At 41.3% G+C, this 22306-nt stretch overlaps 1 protein-coding gene across 1 annotated transcript in view; it reads left to right on the plus strand.

Annotated features, from left to right (window-relative positions):
- The window catches only part of PDE1C (phosphodiesterase 1C), a 495776-nt gene that overhangs the window by 120841 nt on the left and 352629 nt on the right, over window positions 1–22306 (plus strand). The gene's annotated exons all lie outside the window — the stretch shown is intronic.

A 22306-nucleotide genomic window follows, 5' to 3' on the forward strand; every position in this document is an offset into this window, starting at 1 on the left:
CATCTCCTATGGCCAGGAACCGGACATTCATTTGCTCCGTTAATCTCTCCAAACCAGGGCAAGGTGAGTATCGTAATCCCAGTTGTACAGGTCAGGAAACTGAGGTTCAGAGAGATGAAACAGTCTACCCAGAGTCACTCAGCAGGTGGCAGAGCTAGGAATTTCAGCCTGGTCCACCTGGCTCCAGAGCTATGCATCACCTTGGCTTCTGGGTCTGTCATTGGTGAGTAAGACAGTGTGATCGGTTCTACTAATTTGGATGTGGTGATTGGGATACATAGTTTGATGCTTCTCCTGTGAGACCTACACTGTTATTTTGTGCTAAATCCTTTCTCTAGTTCAGATTTATGTTTTTAAGCCGCCCATGCTTTTGGATAGGGCCCCTTTAAAGGCAGCGCTTCTCAAACTTTATGAATGAATTCCTTTAGGGATCCTGTTAAATGCAGATCCGGATTCAGTAGGTCTGGGCTGCAGCCTGGGAATGTGTACTTCAAACAAACTCTCAAGTGATGGGAGGCTCTGAGGACCACCCTCTGAGTGGAAGGGACTGGGCTTTGGACTGTCACAGATACCAGTTTGCAAATGCTCTTCTAACTCATGTGATCTGAGTCTCAGTTTCCTCATTTTACAAATGGAGACGAAATAACAACACAGGTCTTGGGGACTGTTGCTGGGATTAAGAGGGCTAATGAATGTGATGTAGCCATTAATTCCTTCTCTCCCAGTTTTCAAAACCCTCCACACCTTGACCCCTCTTTACATGCATGGATTGTGCAACGAACCGCAGGCTGGGAACAGGAGCCCTGTGGGTGCTTTCTGTGCAAGGCTATCCTGGCCTGACCTCCTTAGATGCTGGCAGAGATTCTGAAGCTGTCCAGGGCATGGGCCATCTCGGTTACTTCCCTTGAGCCATGTGACTCCCAACATGGGTTGAGTTACCAAGTTTTGATAATTTTGCATTTGGAAGAATAGCATGCTTGGTCCCCAGAGAATCACTGGGTTTTTAATGAGCTTCTCTTCCCACTGAGAATGGACTTATTTGGGCTTTGGCAAAAGTGTTCCCGATTCTATACATAGCTTACTAAGGATATGTTGCAGAGAGTAGAACTGCATTGAGCCAACGCCCTCCGCTATGGATGAGATTAAGGCCTTGTCAGATCCCATTTAACGGATTGTGTTTTCCATGCAGAATTAAATCGTTGAACTCATCCTCATTTTGGGTTTTGGCAGTCATTTTTCCACTAGGGGCTACTGCCAAGAAGCCAGTTTCTGACTTGATTACTTTCAGGAAATGTGCAATCTGGCTGATGATATGGTGTGGTGTGGGGCGGCGGCCCCTGCAGCTTCGGACCCCACCCCAGGATGAGTCATGGGTTAAAATTCCCAATTAGCTCATGGGAAGTCTGGTCACACATCTTCCTCTATCACCGTATGTTGGTCACCCACTGGGACTTTTAGGACACCTACTTCCCTGACTTAGTGCTGCCTCCCTGGAGTTGACATTTTCCCCTTCTGGTCTTTGCTAATCCTAATTGTAGAGTCTTCCTTAAGTTTGTTAAGGGGAAAAAAGGAAAGAATGAATTTAGAGAGTTGTTTTTTTTTTTTTTTTTTTTTTAATTCAGAGGAGTTTCTATTGCAAAGATGGCTTCCCATTAGGGAAATATTTAGGCTTCTTTTTGGTAAGTAAGTTTTTATGGACAGATTTTTTTAGTGTTGGAAATTAACAAAGTGTGGAACATGCAGACACTATTCCTCTTGTACTCTTCCTAGTCCTTTCATGGTATTTTGGGAAAGAGGGTATCTATCTTTGTGGCAGCCATGCGAATGCACCTTTCACATCTCCAAGCACAAGGAGTGTACTTGGCCCAAGGCCCGAGCTTCTGTATGAGAAAATTTGTTTTGGTGATGGCTGAGCCTGTGTTTCCCAAGGGTACTCTCAGCCAGTCACTGAGAGCATCAGAGATGCTAAGACTGGCCATTACTGGGAGACATGGGACTTCTCTAATGGTGACTTTGGTTTGAGGACTCCATGATGGCCTTGTTGAACTTTCTTTGGAACTGTCCCATACTCTAAGATATTTCCATTCAACCTTCCTTCCTTTTCTCCTTCACTGCGAGTCAGACCTGTATCCCAAGTGTGCCAGCCTCCCTGGCTTCTTCCCCATGTTCTCTTACAGATGGTTCCCTGATATATTTCTTGCAGGTCTAATCCTGTCTTGGTATCTATTTCTAAGAAGACCTGGGCTAACGCGGTCCCCTGTCTCACTGTGATCTTCTGCTGGCTTACGACTCTGGGCTCAGATCCGAGGCTTCTGGCCTCAAGATCCTGGGTCAGTCCCTCTATTTAATTTAACATTTTGTAGTTGATGTTGTGCCTTCCTCATGGGCTCTAGTGTTGGGGTAAATATGGGGCAGGCCACAATTTTCTTTATTTCTTTAGTATCTTGTACTTTTATTGCCTATAAAAGACTTTGTGAAACATTTGGATTCACTAGAGAAACTATAATATAAAGAGAGGGGAGAATTTTAAACCATACCCAAAATACATCTGTTTCTGTTGTCCAAGAGAAATGCTCAAAAATGTTGAACATCATGTATGATTTGTTTATGGACACACTCTGGTTTCCAGCCAGTGGACTTGTCTCCAGGGCTGAGTTCCCCCAGAGAGTGCATCCTTCCTCAGACCAGACACATTCTCACTGGACTATTGGGGAATCCAGACTTCCAAGCACAGAAATGGACTTTACCTGAGGTATCCTCAGCACCACAATGTATGCCCCTCAGAATAACTCCTAGAAGCACATTGTACAAAGTGTAAGTGACTCATCCTTAAATAACCCTACAGGGAGTATCAGGCAGTTTCAGTACTGTCAAGTGGGGGGTGGGGGTTGGGACACTCTGGGAACTTCTATTTCCCTGCCAGTGTGATGTGTGGACCAACCTCCTGTGCTTCCTGATTAGCAACAGGAACTTCTGCCTTAGGCCACACAGAGACCTAAAGTGTGCAGGGAATCCTTGATGTTCTGTCTCAAATGAAGGAAGGCCTCCCCACCCCCAACCCTCCTCTGGCAGTGCTTTGAGACTCGTTGGTTTCTGGTTATGATTCTAATACACTTCTGATTAGTTGGTCCAGATTCCTGCCCTTGGCTACTTTGTCTCCATGACAGCCTTATTGGTCAACTCTCCAGTCTCAGTCCAAGGTTATTTCTGAGGTTTAGCCTTAGGAGCTCATGGGAACATCTGGGGCCTGGCCAAACCACACAGAACCTAAGAGACAGCTTGGGAAAGCTAAAACCTAGCCTTCTACTACCTAATGTTACTGGCCACTGAGTGTACTTGGATGTAGACCTTTTTTGGTTTTGTGGGAGGATGTCTTTCTAGAGAGAGAAGAAGACATACAGCTCTCACCACTGCTTCTCTTCTGCTCTGGTTTCCCTTCTCCCTATAATCCTCTGAAAAAAGAAAAGCTGGACCTTGGTTTTCCACTTCTCCTACTTTATATTCTCCTCCTCCCCAAAACCAGGTGTTAGGCTTAGGCTTAATGGTAGATGAGGTAAAGAGACAGATTGGCCTACTGATATGGGACCCTACACTGGGAAATATCTCAAAAGCACCATATGTTATTTCTTATAAACTTTCTGTGATGAATGACTTTACTGTGTTTTTTTTTGCAGTAAAATTAAAGTATCTGAATAAAAATAAAGCTAAGCCCTTTAAAACTGTGTCCAGTGATAATGCAAATAGGATATCACTTGATTGGTTGTTGGTCCCTCTCCTCTGCAGTGGGGGCTCTTGGGTATATTATTATATCATAATAACATGACCCTGCATTTTACTCTACAGAAATTTTTTTTTTCCCTACTTACAGCATTCGGGCAGGGGTTCTGCCCTTGTAGCAGGGAAGGAACAGTTTCCTTCTTAATAGAAACTTTCTAATACCAGATGCTATCTTCCCATTCAAGTGCTCACTCTACACTTACATCCTGTGCTGTGCAATGGAGCCACATGGGGCACCCCCTTGGCCCTCACATTGATTAATGAATATGATGGCACTTGGTGTAACCACAAAACAGGCCACCTTGGATCATGGTGTCCGTGAAAGAGAAGCAAAAGGAGCAGTGTGAGCCAAGGTTTGGAGGCAGGAAGATAGGCTGAAGGAACTGGATTTGTGTGTAAGGCATCTGAGAGGGAGGCAGTATCGGAAAGGTAAAGTAGGAACCAAATATGGTAGGTTTACCGTGGGTGTAAGGTTCAGTTTTATTCCATAGACACAGATCTTTAGAGCTCTTATAAAATCTTCAGGGAAACAGAAAGAAGATTGCATTATCCATTAAGTTACAGAACTAGGAATTACATTTTCATGCCTCGGTCCCCTACACACAGAGCATCAAAACAAAGGTTTCTGACTTTCAGCAGAGATGGAAAAATGGAGCTAGAGAGAAGCATGGGGTCTAAATACTGAAGGTGCCTGGAGGATGTATATAGACAATTTGGGGAGGAAATTGAAAATATGTTTTTCCACATGGATTGGAACTGAGACCATTTTTTTTATTACTTCTAAATGCAGTGGTAGCTAATGGGTATTGACTAGACAGCCCCATATCTATAACCTACCTGCTCCTCATTTATTGATTACTTAACAGAAGTGTAGCCAGAAGTGAATTTGCTACAATAAATTACCTCCAGACCCTGGGGGTCAGCTTAATTGGGGAAGGATTGTTATTTGAACAAGAGCTGCAGACATACTTGTCCTCCTTTGGAAGAGGTGATAATTCTGGCTTCGGTGATATAGCTCAAGTAGTTGGAGGCAGGCACATTGCAAATTGCCCAAGAGTGTGACTTGAACACTCTGCAAAGTCAAAAACAGGAAGATGTGAATCCAGTTAACAGTCTTGGATTATGGGTCCCAAACTTTGATCTGTTCATCATTTTCATTCTTTGAAAATGGTCCAGATTTAGAATTAGAGAAGGGTATATGAAGGGGGTTTGAATTATATTTATTAAATTATGTGTTTCTCTAATACTTGGCTGATTATTCTGTCCTTGACTGTGACTAGTCATGTTATGGTTGAGTTTCCATGGTGGTTAAGTTTACAAGGGTAGCAATGAACAAAAAACTGTCCTGTCCACAAGTCCTGATATTTAAGAAATGACTTTGCATTTGTATTTTTTTAAACCTATTTCAAAAGTTTTTAAACCTCCAGAAAAGTTGCAGACCAGTAAAATGAAGAACTGTCTAACCTCTCCCTAGAGTCACATTTGCTTACTTGCTATCAACTATCTATCCCATGTCATCTCATCTTATATCATAATCTATCTTTTTTTTTCTGAATTTCTTGGCCTGAAGTTGGAGACATCATGATCTGTCAGCTTCAACTTGAATTTCTGTGGAATGAGACCATTTTCTTGCATGGCCACAGTAGAATTCTCAAGCTCAGGCAGCTTAGCATTAATATAATACAATTATTACATAATACTATATTCAGCCCATATTCTAGTTTCACCAAATGTTCCCATAATGTCTTTAATGGCAATCTTTCCTTCTGGCCCAGGACCCATTCCTGAAGCACACATTACACTGAGTCGTCACGTCTCATTGATCTCCTTTAATGTGAAGCAGTTTCTCAGCCTTTCTTCGTCTTCCATACGGTTCACATTTTGAACAAACTGGGCATGTGTTTTGTTTTGCGGAGTGTTGCTCTGTTAGGGATCGTATGATCATTGCCTCGGGGTTGGATTCAGGTTGTTCATGTTGACAGGAATACTATGTAAGTGGTGCTGTGTCCTCAGTGCGGCCTTAGTGGGGAGGATTGCTGATTGTTCCTGTTACTGTTGATATTAATCTTGAGCATTTGGTTAAGGTTGTTTCCCCCAATTTTCCACTAGAAAGTTACCTTTCCCCCTGAGTATGTAATGTTACCTGTGGGGAGATACTTTGAGACAATGCAGGTAGCCTCTTTGCTAACAAACATGTAGGCACTGGTTTTAGTACCACTTGATGATTCTTGCCTGAGTGAAAGGTTGTTTCTAACTCTGTCATCCTCTTTCCATCTATTAAATGACCGTTTGACTGTGGACAGGACATTTCCCTTCCCTTCCCTCTCTCCTTCCCTTTCTAGAGTATAGTATCATAACAGATTCTGGATTCTCGATGAAAGAGTCAAACAGATTCTTCTATCCAGTGTTTTATAAGTCATGTGTCTTCATTGCATCTGGAGCCCAGGGCTTTAATTACGAGAGAGGGGCTGCAAAGGCCAAGCAGAGGGGTAGTGGTCTTGCAGTCTCAAATGCATTAACTCTAATAGGTGGAAATAAGCTCTACCTGGAATATGAAGATGTGTAGCAGCAAATCCAGGGTGTAAACCCCTGCCCTAGTGGTAGGAGCTTTTTGGGGTCCTCTGATCTGGTGGAAGGCAGTGTCCTTACCTGGCCCTGTTGTTACTATAAGAATTAGTGGAAATTGCAGAGTGGAGAGAGTCGTGTGGAGTGGGTTGGGAAAGGCGTGGCTTAGCCAGAGAAAGGAGTTTGAATGTATTATTTGGGCTTGAGGCAGGGTCTCCAGTTCTTTCCCCTTCTCACCTCTTTTTGCCATGATCCTCCACTCTCTGCTTCCTGCTCCTGCTGGCCAGTATCAGATGATTCTACCAAACATCAGTCCAAAGAGCTGTTTGTATCTTACTGGTGAGTTGTAGTGGGAATATTTGAGCTTTGGGTTTAATCTAGCTTTACTTCTTGCTTTCTGTGTGACCTTGAACATGCAGCTTAAACTGAGGCTCTGTTTCTTCATCTGTTTTATGGGATTAGATATTCTTTTCCTCATGCGATCCCTGTGGGGAGTCTAGGAAAGCTACGCATGTTGGGCAGTGAGCACAGTTTCTGGCATCAGCAGGGGCTTGGTAATTAGTAGGTAATATGATTCAGCATCAGCATTCTGTTTAATGCTCTCAGAAGGTGTATACTTTGCTCTAGGTCCTGTGTGGTGTGAGAGAATTAACTTCATCTGACTTCAACAGGCATGTTTACATGTCCTTTAGCACTGAGTTGCAGTTTTGACATCTAGGACCTTTGAAGTAACCTCTACCTCTCTTTTGTTTCTGGAATTGTGCATCATCGTCATCATCATCATCATCATGATAGCTAACCTAGCCTACAGATGGAGATATAGGCATGAAGTAGTTAACTAATCCAAGCTCGTATCACCAGTGGGTAGGTCTGGGATTCAAAGCCAGATAGTCTGGCTTCAGAACCCACATTTTATTTATTTTTTGTTTTATTTATTTTATTTTATGTATGTATTTGAGAGAGAGAGTGAGAGAGAGAAGATGAACAGGGGGAAGGAGGGGGAGAGGGAAAGGGAGAAGCAGAGTCCCTGCTGAGCAGGGAGCTGGATATGGGGCTAAATTCCAGGATTCTGGGATCATGATCTGAGCCCAAGACAGACACTTAACTGACTGAGCCACCCAGGCACCCCAGAATCCACATTTTTGTCACCAGGCCACCTTGCTTTCTTAGTCTAGCATCAAGGAGTGGGTCTGTGTCTTCTGGTTTTGTTGTTATTGTAGACCTACTTTCCAGTTAAGTTCCCGATGCCTGCCTGCGTCCCTGCCATTCTGATCCAATGCTAGATGCCAACATTTGCCCGCTTACTTCATTTCCTGCCATTTCTTGGTTCCTGGGGTGGACTTTTACCACATCACCAACTGGCCTGCTGCCTTAGGCTTCATTCCCTGCTGGCCCCTTCCTCCTGCAGTACTTTATTCAGCCCGTGAATCCAGCTTTAGCTGCTCTTATCTGGAGACCTAGAAAGCCCTTCCTAAGACTTCCTACTCTCCCGGTTGTGAGTCTACACACCTGCCATCATAGGCCTTTCCACGAGCAACCACCAGCATCTCATTGCAGTCTTGCCAGAGCTCTTTCTCTCTAGGGACCGTGAACCACAGAGGTGTGCTCTGTGTACTCTGTGGAGGATGTGGGCCTGGCTGAGGAAGGTGGTGTAGAACTGGAGCTCGGAATCAGACAAAACTGGATTTCTGTCCCAACTGTGTCACTTACCACCCTGGAAAAGTTACTCTTCTGCTTCTCTTGCCCTCAGTGTTCTTTTCTGCAAAATGGAAATAGTGATGATGGAAGGGTGGAATGAAAAAGTATATGTAAAAACACTTAGCACAAAAACTCCTGAAATCTGATATCTAAGTATGGTCGGAGTCCAGGTAATCATAATGCATCAATGTCAACTTCCTTTTTGATAACATACTGTAGTGCGTATGATGATGACATTGGTGGAAGCTGGGTGATGGGTACATAGGAATTCTCTGTACTATTTTTGCAACTTATTGTGTATCTATAATAATTTTTAATAAAGGTTAAATAAACTTAGTATGGTCCCTAATACCTATTAATTGTAGTTTTAAAGATTACAAAATGTCACCATGAATTTTGTTGTTTGGCTTAAACTGACCTGATTGAGGTGTGTGTGTATGTGTGTATGGTGTCTGTGTGTGTATGTGGGAGAAGGAGGGAGAAGAAGGAGGGAAGGGAAGGAAGAGGGAAGGAGAGGGGAGGGAAAGGGAGAAATGGGGGGAGTCTACCTAAGAGAAAGTATAAAAAAATGAATTCTAAAGTTCTGTCCATTTTCCAACTTATTGAACAAAATCAATGGCATCACCAGCAACCACGAGTGGATTTGCTCTGTGCTGTAATTTCATCTTCTCCCAGTTGAAAACCTTACCGTTTACCTCACCCAGTGGTCTCTGTTCTCTTCAGATTTATTATCTACCTTCTATTTCAGTGGTTCTTCATCTAGGCTGCACAATATACTCACAAGTGATTAAACCAGCATCCGTGGGGTGGGGCCCAGGCAGCTGTAGGTTTTAAAAGTCTCTCTGGTTAAGCCGAGTACAGCAAGCCTGAGAACCACTGCTCTGCCTCTGCCTGCTTTCGTCTTCCCTTCATCCCCTATGTTTTCCCACATCCACATGGTCTTGGAATATTCAAATATTCCACAGGGCACCATTTCTCTGATGGCCGTTAAGGCCTTTTCTGACCATAGTCACCAGATACAGACTTTGCTCCCTTCCTACAGTATGTATCTGGAAAGGGCGTCTAGAGTTTTGGAATGATCACAGAATGAGCTCTCCCACCCCCCGAGACGCCATATGTCCATGCCATTTTCGATAACTGAAGTGTCACCAAATGTTCCTTGTGTTGTCTTTCTCCAAAAGCCAATTCAACAGAATGCAGGCAAGTTGCATGTTTTCTTTTGGGAATGTGATACGTGGAAGTTTTCAGAAGCCTGCTAGGCGCTGACAATTTTTACTTACTATTTCAGTGGCTGGTATGTTTTCACCACCTTTGGGATAAACTGATTTTGAGACATTGTCTCAGTTTCTTAGTCACCAGCCCTCCTTTCTTCATCTTTCCAAAAGGAGATTTTGTCATGAAAATAATGTGCTTACCTTGCAGAACATTTGACAAATGGTAAAAGAAAAAAAAAATCTTGAATATAATCCATGCTATCATTTTGGCATCTTTCCTGAAATCTTTCCATCTATGCCTTATTCTTACAGTGGTAGTTATGGTGTGGATACAGTTTTGTATCCTGTTTTTTTTTTTTTTTCACTGAACATTTTATCTTAAGCATTTTTCTATGTTGCCACATAATGTGTGTATGTGAATGTGTGTTGGGCAGTTAGGTTGTTCCCAGTTTTTCATTCTTGGAAAGAATGCTATGATAAAAAATCTTTGTGCATCTCGATATTGCCATATCTGAAGCTGCATCCTAAGGGTAGATAACTAAAAGTAGAAATACTGATTCAAAGGGAATCTTGATTCAAAAAACCACATCACAGAAGAGCCCTGAGTAGCCTCTTCCAATAGGGTTTCTTCCAGTAATTCTAATCAACACTGAATTCATTGGATTGAGTGTGATAGTGCTCATCTTTCACAGCTTGGAATTGAGTATTATTATTATTATCCCTAAGGTAGCCTGCCCTTTCATTAAAGCCATATGGTGCCTATGTGGACGGTTTCTGTGTCTTTTGCTAACATACTGTTCATGGGAGTAATACAGTCACTTTTTGTTCTGCTCCTAGTAGGTGTCAATATCATCCCTCTTTCACACATTAGCAAAGTAATGTTCAGAAGAAGTAAATAATTTGCATGTGGGCATACAACTGAGAAAGAGCAGAGCCAAGGGTTAAACCTATATCATTTTGGCCCCAGAGTCTTTGTGCCTTCCACTCCACTGACTCCCTGGCTGGGAGCAGCAGCACAGATAATGGGTTCATAAATTGTTCCTGGGGCAACGAGTTGGGGGCAAAGGAGAAGAGAGGACACGTGCCCAGGAAAGACCTTAGGATAGTTCTTGGCCTCAAGGAACATAGAGTTCAGTGAGAGAAATATAAAAGTAAATCAGTGGTTACTGTACTTTTACAAACAGCTTTATTAAGATATAATTGGTGTAGAAAAAAACTGTACATATTTAAATATTCAAATGGATGAGTTTAACATTTGTATACACCCGTGAAGCCAGTTGAGTTTGAATGGTTCCACCTGCCCCCTGGAAGCCCATCAGTAAACTGTGAGATTTTGTTATCTTGGTAGGGATCCTTCTGTATTTTAGCCTCTGCTTATCCTTGGGAAATCCTACTGACTTTAGAGCAAAGGTGGTCAGTTTCATAGGCACAGCAGCAGGGGAGGCTGGGAGTTTTGGAGAGTTTGGGAGCTGTCTTTGCCAGCCCCTGGCTTGCTGCAAGGACATTTCCTATTCCAAACTCTTTATCACTGAGGACTTAATGTGGCTGACTCTTAGAATAGTGTGAACAACATCTCCCAGAGCTGGGTGGCCATTATCCAAGCATGTAAGGTGACCCCACACTGATGTGGCCCAGTGTGAAGGGGGTCTCCTGGAAGGCAGCCAGGGCACTTTGGGAATATGAGCAGCTTTGCAGTGACAGTTGAGTTGTATCTGTTGCCTAGACTCATTTCTACAAAGCCGTGTGAACTTGGGCATTGAGCTAGACTGTCGCCGAGCAGTTGCCACATTTTTCCAAAGGGTGATGATAGTTCTTGACCCACCCAGTAGCTTAGATCAACAACTCAGAGTAAAGGATTATCTCCTTGATTATGAGTGGAAGCTCATTTTCTAGACAGAAAGTACGATATATATATATATAGATAGATATAGATATAGATATATAGATATATGTGTATATATATATGTATATATATATATATTTTTCTATTTCTATTTCTAAGTGATGCATGCTCATAGAAAAGGTAAAGGGAAAAATATCACCCGTTGTTCTTTCTTTTCATATTGTTAAAATTTGACTGATTTCCTCTTGGATGTGTTTAACTTCTCTTTAATCACGTATCATGTTCTAAAATTGAACATTGTAAACCTATCCAACATTTCTCCACATTTAAACTTTCATAAACATCAAAGAACTTTACATGTCACTTAGTGGATGTACCATAATTGAGCCAACCGTTTGTTGATTTGGACCCTGAAATTTTCCCAGTGTTTTTGCAAGTGTAATATAAGCAGCTCTGTGATAGACATCTTTGCATAAATAGATTTTTATAGATCTAGGGTAATTTATTTGGGTTAGATTCTCATATCCGAGGCAGAATTTGTGGAACTGCCCAGATGAGCAGTGTTTCTGTGATCAGAGGTCCTCTGGCTAATAGTGACTTTGTTGTCCTTCTTTGGACACTGTTCCAACCCTCCTTCACTCAGTATTTTCTTATCAAACAGATATTAACTGTAATCTCTTTGGTCTTAGAATGTTTTACCTTGACCCTTCCTTTAACTGGTGTGTAGGATCTATGTAATTTTGATACTCATGTTGTGTACTGACATAGGACATGGCAGAGAATCCTTTTTCACCTGTAGTGAGCATATTTTGTGTACTCTGCAGTTTTTAATTCAATTCAACATACATTATTTTGATCACTAAAGAGCAGCTGTTAGTCTGTTAAAGGAACTTTAATTGGGATTCAGAAAATCTAGGTTCAAAATCTGGCTCTGCCCTTTACTCTTGACCATAAACACAGCAACTGAGCTTCCTGAATCTTGTAATTTTGTTTTCCACCTGAAAAATTGAAATAATATCTTTCCAGTGGATATTTGTGAAGATGAGTAGATGATAGTAAACTCTTCAGTGTTATGTAAATGAAAGGTACAATTATTTTCATTTATGCAAACAGTTCTGTTGGATACCTAGGTGACACTAGGATGAGCAATTCATTCATTCATTTATTTAAAACACTTATTGAGTACTACAACGAACAAGGCAGTGATCTGGGTACCGAGCATACAGTGGTGAATAAGTCCCTCTAAGCCCTCAAGGAATTTTAAATCTAGTAGTGTAGACAGCTGGGTTGAGCTATATGGTAGCCATTTACTACATGTGACTTGTGCCGCCAAGCAACAGCTTTTTAAACTTCATTTACTTTTAATGAATTTAAATATAAGCTTTAAAATCAATGTAAAGCTTTAAGATCAATTGAGTTATGGAAAACTCCTACTGTTTTCCATTAAGAGTTATAACCGAACAACTTGAGTATGTGAATCTATATTTTCAGCTGTATACTTAAATCTAAACATAATTAGGTATTTCCAATGAAATTTTAGCCTCCATATTGAGATGTGCTACAAGAGTAAATTACGCTTATTTCTAGGATTTAATATATACAAAAAATAAAATACTAATAATTTTAATATTGCTTAGATGTTAAAATAATATTTTGGATACTTTAGGTTAAGACATATTATTAACTTACCTATTTTTACCTTAAATGTGACTACTGGAAAATTAGATATGTAGCTTGCACCATATTTCTAATGGCAGTGCTGAAGTGACTAAAGAGATCCATGATCACAGCATGAAATCTCAGGAAATCTAGTGCAGAGTGCACTGAAGGGCAAATGCTCTGGGAATTCTGGGGCCAGGAGACAATGAATCATTCCACTGGCAGGGGCTTTCAGAAGGGCTTCTTGGAACAATATCATTGACTGAGTGTTGAAGACAAGATATATGGTTTTATGGTTAGTTTTTGTGTGGATATAGCAAGTTCTAGTGAAAGGAAGTAGATTTTGCAAAAGAATGGTGGTCAGAGAGTTTGGAGCCTGGTATTAGGAAGTATAATGGCTTATTTATTAATTTTTCCCCCTTTTAACTTCCATCAGCTTTAGCTCTGCCTTATCTGAAGTTTCTGAGGTTCAAAGTCTTTTCATGCCCAGGCTAGGCCAAGGTGTCCTACAGTATCATCCAATCCCCCAGACGGCAATAGAAAATACAGAATTCCGGTCGTCACAATGCCTGGAGGTGAGAGTAGGGGAGGGTTTTAAGATCCTAAAGTACAAAAGACAGTTCCATACAAGGAGGAATTGTTTTGCCCCAGATGCCAATAGCAACGCCATGAGAACCTTCTGATATAACCAACTAAATTGCTTTGGGAGCTTTTTCTACTTCCCCCAAACTACCTACACATTTTCATTTCTCCCTATTTAAAATTCCTCCTTGGGAAAATCCAAGTAACTAAAAATCCAAAAGCTAGATGATAATTCAGTTCTCAGATTGGGGATACAGTTTTATTTAGTAATTTTTACTGAAAATAATGAGTACCAAAATGAAGTAGAAAAATCATGGTCCTAGGTGTCAGAAACCTGGAGTTTCAACCTTTCCTTTGCCAATAATCTGTTCCGTGATTTGGGACACGTCATTCAGTCTGACAGCATTTGTGAAATGGGATCAATAACACCTGTTTCAGAATTATTGTGAAAACAAAATAAATGGAGCTAAATGAATGTGTAAAGTGGTACAGTGCTATAAAACATGAAGGCACTCTTTTGAACAGTTATTAGTAATAATATCTTTACAGTAATTAATAATTGTGATTATGGCTATAATTAATAATGCCCACACAATCATTCATAACCACCTATAATCACCAACAATTATTGTTATAAGTTTTTATTTATTATATCTTAAATTACAATCAATAAGCAGTTATGGGGGAAAAAAACCACTCCTTTGAACCTGAGAGTAAGAATTTTGCTTAGACAGGAGTTCCCACATCTGTCCCAGTCATGTACTTCCTCCAGTGTGTATGTCTTAGCTGGTGGACAAGCAAAAGAGTTGGTGTGGGGGAGGGGGTGGAAATGCGGGACTTGGGAGCTGTCAGTCATCACTTTGGTGTTCTCCATTCAGTAAGTCGTGACATCCTGCAGGACCCCTGTAATTAGTTTCTCCTTTGCCATTCTCCCCAGCTATTAGTTTGGCTCAAGTCCTTGGCTCCTCTCACCTTTCTCTCATAATAGCCTTCCAACTGGCCTGTCTGCCTTTAGAATCTCATCTAATCCATCCTACATTTAAAAACCTTCAGTGGCTCCGCATTGCGTACAACATCTGTGCACAACTGAGGCACTGGGAGACATCGTTGAACCAAAGTAATTTGTTACTACTAATAATTAGAGAGCAGAGGTCTGTGAATAATTTATTCTCTTTTTGTTTTACTCTTTAAAAACCAATTAGAGCAAGGTTCACTGTATCATTGCTGTCTAGTGTGAGAGAGTAAGGGTGGAATTAGAGCTAATGCACGGAAAAAAAGTTCACAAATAACCCCCAGATATGCCTGCAGATGGTGTCATTCATCATTTATGTTGTGGGAGAAAATAGTTGAGAACCAGTAGCCTGAAGAATAAAATCCACATTCCTTTGCATATCCAAACAGGGATCCACATTCCTTTGCATATCCAAAAAGGGTCCTTATTTTGTTTTGATTTTTCCCTCCCATCACATCACCACTCCCGTCTTCCCACCCCCTGTGCTATTCCCCAGCCACATCAATTGTACTGACATTCGTCTCCTAGCCTGCGTGTGTTCTTTCTTCTGGTGGGAGCAGCCTCTGAGCTCCTTTCGGGAGACTGTTACTCTACTTGAGTCCACAGCGCTTGGGTGGGGCTGACCCCATCTTCAACCTTCCGGCTGGGTCTTGTATCCAGGCCTGGCTGCTGAAAGTACAGGATTGGAGATGGGAAGGTGCCTCTAGCCATTTCAATCAGAACCTGTGGTTTTGCAGAAATTATTGGAAGACTGGTACTGAGGTGGTAGGACGAATGTCTGGTGCTTCAAGGGTGATGTGTCTCCATGGGGAAAAGCCTACCGGGACATAAAGCTGACACAGAAGAGAGGAGTGCTGAGAGGCAGGTGGACACAAAGTCTTAGCAGCATCATTTGAGCCACTGGGTCCACCTGAAGCTGGATAAAGCTTGGTTTTATGGGCCAATACTGTGTCAGTCTGTTTGTCTCTTTCTCTATATTTTTTTTTAAAGATTTTATTTATTTATTTGACAGACAGAGATCACAAGTAGGCAGAGAAGCAGGCAGAGAGAGAGGAGGAAGCAGGCTCCCCACCAGGCAGAGAGTCTGATGTGGGGCTCGATCCCAGGACCCTGGGATCATGACCTGAGCCAAAGGCAGAGGCTTTAACTCACTGAGCCACCCAGGCGCCCCTCTCTCTATTTAAAAAAAAATTTATTTGTTTGCTTATTTATTTACTTAGAGGGAGTGTAGGTGAGGGGAGGAGTAGAGAGAGAGGAAGAGAGAGAATCTCAAGCAGACACGTGCTGAGTGTGAAGCCCGATGTGGGGCTTGAGCTCACCATCTTGAGATCATGGCCTGAGCCGAAATCAAGAGTTGGGCTCACTGAGTGAAATGCCCAGGTGCCCCTCAAACCAGCAGTATTCTATGTACCTGTCCAGGGCCGGGTCAGATATCCTCGCTTCCTTTCCATTCTACTTGGGCAGGATGCGTCTCCTCCTTGTTCCTACAGTTGAAGGTCACACATGTCATTGCACTTTGTCTTACAGTTAGCTACAGGTGTGTTGGAATTTCTGGCCCCTTACTGTGGGATGCTTGTTTTCAAATACTTGTTTTTTTTTTTTTTTTAAGATTTTATTTATTTATTTGACAGACAGAGATCACAAGTAGGCAGAGAGGCAGGCAGAGAGAGAGGGGGAAGCAGGCTCCCTGCCGAGCAGAGAGCCCAATGTGGGGCTGGATCCCAGGACCCTGGGATCATGACCTGAGCCGAAGGCAGAGGCTTTAACCCGCTGAGCCACCTAGGAGCCCCTTCAAATACTTTTTTATTTAAATTTATATTCCCAACACTTTGCACAGCTTTTGTGAATAGATGACAAATATTTATTGACCTGAATTTCATATAAAAAGAGAAATACTGAAAGGAAGAAGGATAGAGAGAGGAGAAAAAAGTGCCTTTCACCCTTTACAATGTGAGTCTTGGATGTGGTCCGTGGATAGAGGAAGATGGGAACAAGATGTTGAATAACAAGTTAAACCTATTTAATCTCTTTTTCTGGGAACTGTTTGTACTTGACAGCTGCAAAATATATGGTAGCCCGTAGATGGGAGGGATTTAGCATAGCACATGGGGACGGCAGGAAGAGAATGAAGTGATGATTCTTTCTAAGTTACATAAAGTCATGGTCAGCGATGCTGTGTCCTGCACAGCTGCGAAGCCTTACCAGCTGATGGGATGCTAGCTCTTGGAGGGTCTCTAAGTACTCTTGACCCTTCTCACTGTCCCCGAGTTCAGGCTGTGCCCACTAGACTGTTCCCATAGTCTTTTCACACATAGTTCATTTTGTGTGTTAGGTTAGAAGGACTCCTATAGAGTAGATCTGCTCCTATCACACCCTCACTTAAAAACCTTCAGTACCTGAGATAGAGGTTTACAACACTTAGGACTTGCTACAGTGGAGCCTGGTTTTTCTTTCACAGACTCATTCCCAGCACTCCCACCCTTCCCTGTAGTGTTCCGGGTAGAGTGAAGCATATGACAGTCTACTGTTGACCACGCCTTCCCTTAGGGACATCTCTCCACCTGGAAGATTCAGTTCCCGACTCTGCAACCCCCACAGTTGTCATTCTTTGAGGCCAGAGGCTAATACCAGCTTTTCCCCTTTCCACATTCTGAACTGCTCTAAAGTGTTTTGGTCAGTAGAGTTATTGATATATACATGCTGTATTAGGGTACTCTGGCAGCTGTCTAACACACAAACCTCCAATTCTAGCAGCTTACCACAGTAAAACTGTTTCTCATTTGGCCACCGTCCCATGGAGCTCGAGCATCTTTTGTTTGGCCTCGTCCTGTCAGAGACTAAGGAATCTGCGCATCTTCGTCATTAGCTTTACCACCTCGGAGGCCTTAGCTTCCAGTTGTCTGTCTGGACAGCAAGAGAGAAAGAGAGAGGATGCTGGATAGTGGGAAATATTTTAGAGGCTAGAGTGGGAAACGGTGTGTGTTGTTTCTACCTGTGCGCCACTGACCGGAGCTGGGTCAAACAGCACCAGGCTAAAAGCAAGGATGGCTGGGAAATGCAGGGTTTTGTTTTTGTTTTTGTTTTGTGTGATTTTGTGTGTGTATGTGTGTGTTTTTTCATGGGTCCTGGAAGAAGAAATGTGATTGGAGAGACTCTGACCTGTCACTGCCGCCTTCCTGGTGCAGAAGTTTGTCTCATCATTTCCACACCCCGTGGCATCTCTGTATACAGTAGCCTGAACATATCAGGCATCAGCGAAATTGACACCCTGAGGACCAGTGTGTGGGCAGGACTGTACACGCTAGTTTTTGCTATTTTAATTTTGCTTCCTTGCTCCTGAATAGGGACAAAATCTTGTGTGCCTTGTCCTTTTTGACCTTCCCCTCTACTTCTCTTCTTCTTCAACCTTTTCTTTTTTTTTTTTTTTAATTGAAGTATAGTTGACATTTTTTTTTTCCTTCTTCTTCCTACATTTTTCCTGCTTATCATCTAAAATTTTCCTATTTTCTTAGGGTGCTTGGGTGGCTTAGTCATTTAAGCCTCTGCTTTTGGTGCAGGTCCTGATCCCGGGGTCTTGAGATGGAGCCCTCTGTCATGTTGGGGACTCTCTGCTCCACAGGGAGTCTGCTTCTCCCTTTTCCCATCCCCCTGCTTGTGCTCTCTCTCTCTGAAATAAATAAAATCTTAAAATTTTTTTCCCTATTTTCTTTGCCTTTTTTTCCCCCCTTTGCCTTTTCTTAACTTACTTTTTATTCTCACTCAACACCTAATTGCAAAAGGCCAAAGTGCAGAGTCAAGAATGGATATGTGTGTGTTCTGGGTTGGGGGGAAGAGGGAAGCCGTTCTACTTTTATTCTCTTTTTTGGTGGCGGGGGGTGTTGGAGAGGTGTTAAATACACTTTTTACTTGGGAATTACTTTGAATTTATAGAAGAGTTACAAATGTGATACAGAGTGCCTCCACTTACCCCTCACTTGGTTTCCCCTAATCTTACATTTTGGTACTTTTGTCAAAACTTAAGAAACTAACATAGGTACATTTCTTTTAACTGAACTCCAAACTTTATTTGGATTTTGCCAATTTTTCTCCCAGCATCCTTTTCTCTGTTCTAGAATCCCATCCAGGATAACATATTACTTTTGATTTTCATGTCTCCTTAAGTCTTTTCTGGTCTATATTAGTTTTTGTCCTTGTTTTAGATGACCTTGACAGTTTTGAAGGCCAGATATTGTATAGACTATAGACTGTCCCTCAATTTGGATTTAATGTTTTTCTTATGATTAATTTGGGATTATATGTTTTGGGGAAGAAAACCATAGAAGTGAATTTCTTTCCTCATCACATCATATCTGGATACATGATATCATTCATTATGATAAACCCAATCACTTGTTTACATAGTACTTGTCAGATTTCTTCACTTCCTGTTTTCTCCTTTCCATACTGTTATACTTTGGATACCAGTCACAAAGTCCAACCCATACTCAAGGGGGAATGGGATTAAGCTCCACTTCCTGAAAGGAAGAGTATCTACTTAATATTATTTGGAGCATCCTATTCTTATGCTTCCTCACTTAAATGCTTTCAAAGTTCCTAAATAGATTTGAGTCTCCATGGCAGACATAAATCCTGGCCTCAAAAGCTATCTCCCTGACAACTAGATGAAGAGACTTGTACATTTTATTCTATAGGTGAGTGAGAGGGTCCATCCTTAGGAATCAAAACAAAGCAAGCAAATGAACCTATTACCATGTAATCATGCTGTGGAGTAGCACACCTTGGAGTTAGCAAATAACACATAATACTGCTTGACTCACTCACTGCCTTCATTATTCATGAACCCACATCCTTACTCTTGGGTAAAGTGGTGAGGCACCTAAGCTTTTCAAAATTACTCCCAACCTTTGTGGCAGGCCAAGACATTGAGGTGCTCTGTTAGCTGGCAAGGGAAGAGGGCAAGAGGGTGCAGCCACAATCCTGCCCCTCCTAGGCAGCTTATCCAGCATCAAGCATGTTAGAGGTGAATGGGAGGTAGAGTTTCTGGCTTCAAAGCCTGCTTTCTCAGCTGTCACACAAAGTATGAAGGGAATGCTTTTGAAATAAAAAATTGAAATGAATCACAGCTCTAATTGTTTCCCATTTATAATCATAGTTGGGTGAGATCAGTTAGGTGGATCACTTTATTCTACATGTGAGGATCTACAGATGATGGGAAAAGTAATACAACTCAGTTGTAACAGTGAGGCCACTTTAGGACTTAGCTGCTAATGCACAGCCTCATTGGGACATGCAGTTCTGAGAGACAGGAGCTGGAAGGGAATTAGGGGAGTTTCAGCATCAGGCACACCTGAGTTTCAATCCTGACGCTGCCATTTATTACTCAAGTGACATTTGCAACTTCATCTCTCTTGAGCCTCATATTTCTCAGCTGCAAAGTGGAATTAATAAAAATTTTCTTGGATGGTTGTTGCAAGGATTAAATGATATAATGCCTGTTAAATACCTACCTGGTACTTAACACATGGTGGTTGTGTCAGAATGCTTTTGGCCCAAGTAACAGAAAATCCAACCCAAAGTGGCCAAAGAATCAAAATCACAGAAATCAAAGAGTGGTAGTAGGATTATTCTAGGATTTTTTGGTACAGATGTTCAATATTGTCATTAAAATCCCAGGTTTTTTCCACCTTTCTGCTCTGTCCTCCTCAGCAGGATGTGTTAGTCCCAGAGTAGCTCCCCTCATAGTCATAATATGGCTGCTGAAGTTCCAGGCATCACATTAATAGATGAGAATCTTCAGAGGAACATGAGGTACCTCTTTATTGCCTTTCTTAAGAGTGAGAAACCATTTTCAAAAACAAACCCCATTCCCACCCTTCCTTTCCAAGTTGATTACTCTTCATGTCAACTGAGTTAACTAGAATTATACCGCAGATTTGTATCTAAATTGTGGGTTGCCCTAATCCACTCCTGGGCCTGTGTAATTGGTTTAGACCAATTAGAATCCCTTCCTGGGGCAAAGGCTGGTTCAGCCTTCTTAATGCAATAGCCACACTTTTATCTGAAAAGAAAAAAATCTAGATTCTCTTGAGAAGGAGGCACAGATGAAGATGTCAGAAATTTGGAGGTTCAGCAAACAAGGTTGCTGAGATAATTCATGAGGCTGGTCCTTGGACTTACTGGTTAAGATGGAGATATTTTTCCTTCCTTTTAAACCGGCCATTTGTAGAGTTGTAGAGTGTCAGGCTTTACAGAATTCTCTCTAAAGTGTATCTAAAGAATGGTTATTCCCTTGTCTTGAAGTCTTGAGTCTCTCCCTATAGCATGGCTGAATGGCTTCTGGAGAACCAACCTTGGGGTTATATCTTTTTTAAAATTTTTTATTTCTTTATTTCTTTTGAAAATCTTTTATTTATTTGTCTGAGACAGAGGGAGAGAGAATAAGCATCAGGCAGAGGGAAAAGCAAACCTCCTGCTGAGGACCTTGGGATCATGACTGAGCCAAAGGTAGATGCTTAACTGACTGAGCCACCCAGGTGTCCCTTATTATTATTATTATTTTTTAAGATTTTATATATTTATTTGTCAGAGAGAGAGTATGTTCACACATGCCAACCACAGGCAGAGGGAAAAGCAGTCTCTCTGCTGAGCATGGAGCCTTATGCAGGACTTGATCCCAGGATCATTCCCTGAGGTTGTATCTTAAAGTGATTATTTATATCAAAATTAATTGAAATTAAGCAAAATTACAAATTTAGCTCCTTAGTTGTACTAGGCACATTTCAAATGTTTAATAGCCACATGTGGCTAGTAGGTATAATATTGGACAGTATAAATTATGTAACATTGCCATTGCTGTAGAAAGTTCTACTGGACACCGGTGCTCTTGATTATTCTCCAGATTTTTTCACTTTTATAATTCTGAAGGAGTAAAAGGCTCAGGACTACTGATGTCAATATATGGATTTAAATAATTTGATTGGTAAATTGATTGGTTGAAAAATAGAACAGGGGTACCTGAGTGGCTCAGTCAGTTAAGTGCCTTTGGCTGAGGTCATGATCCCAGGGTCCTGGGATCAAGCCCCACATCAGGCTCCCTGCTCAGTGGAGAGTTTGCTTCTCCCTCTCCTTCTGCCTCTTCTCCCTACTCATGCTCTCTCTGTCTTTCAAATAAATAAATAAATAAATAAGTAAGTAAAATCTTTAAAAAGAGAAGAAAAATAGAACAAATAAGAATGATTTATGGGTCGACGTATAGAAATTCCTATCATAAGTTGTCAGTTGATCTATGTAAACTGTAATCATTGATTTTCAATGTGTCTACATTTGCAATATGAGTTTTAGTTGATTAGTATATAACATATTTTGTGCCTATTCATTTATGCCCACAAACCTCAACTCTTGGTATTCTGGGAATAATAGTCTCTGACTTTGTCATTTTCTCTCTTGGCTTGGTCTGCCCAGTACTTTGCAATTCCCAGTTGTTCATGCCTTCATCAACCAGAAGATGGGGAAAGGAGAGGGTATTAAATTCAAATAGTGAAAAATTAGAGCTTGTCAATGACTTGGGGAAAGGTTAGGAGGGGAGAACATTGGTCAAAATGAATTTGGGCCATCTCTTGATTTAATTATCTACTGGTATTATTAATAATAGTATCTTATATTGGAATATCCCTTTCATATTTGTTATTCCATTTAATTTTCACAACAAATCCATATAAGTTATCATATTATCCTCATTTTTAGACAAGAGACTAATTACTACTGTGTAATGTGGTACATTAGTTGAAGGTTACTTTTTTAAAATAAAATAAATACTTGGCTCAATAAAACTCTCACTGATCATACACAATATGTGTTTCATAAGATCATAAAACTAGAATTTGAACCCAGAACTCCTGATTCAAAATTCATTGTTATTTATATTATCCCAGCTTGCCTTTTATTGTTGTTCTCTAT

This window comes from Lontra canadensis, unplaced genomic scaffold (assembly GCF_010015895.1).
Source record: "Lontra canadensis isolate GAN:19392208 unplaced genomic scaffold, GSC_riverotter_1.0 scaffold2, whole genome shotgun sequence".
In the NCBI taxonomy this organism is placed as follows: Eukaryota; Metazoa; Chordata; class Mammalia; order Carnivora; family Mustelidae; genus Lontra; species Lontra canadensis.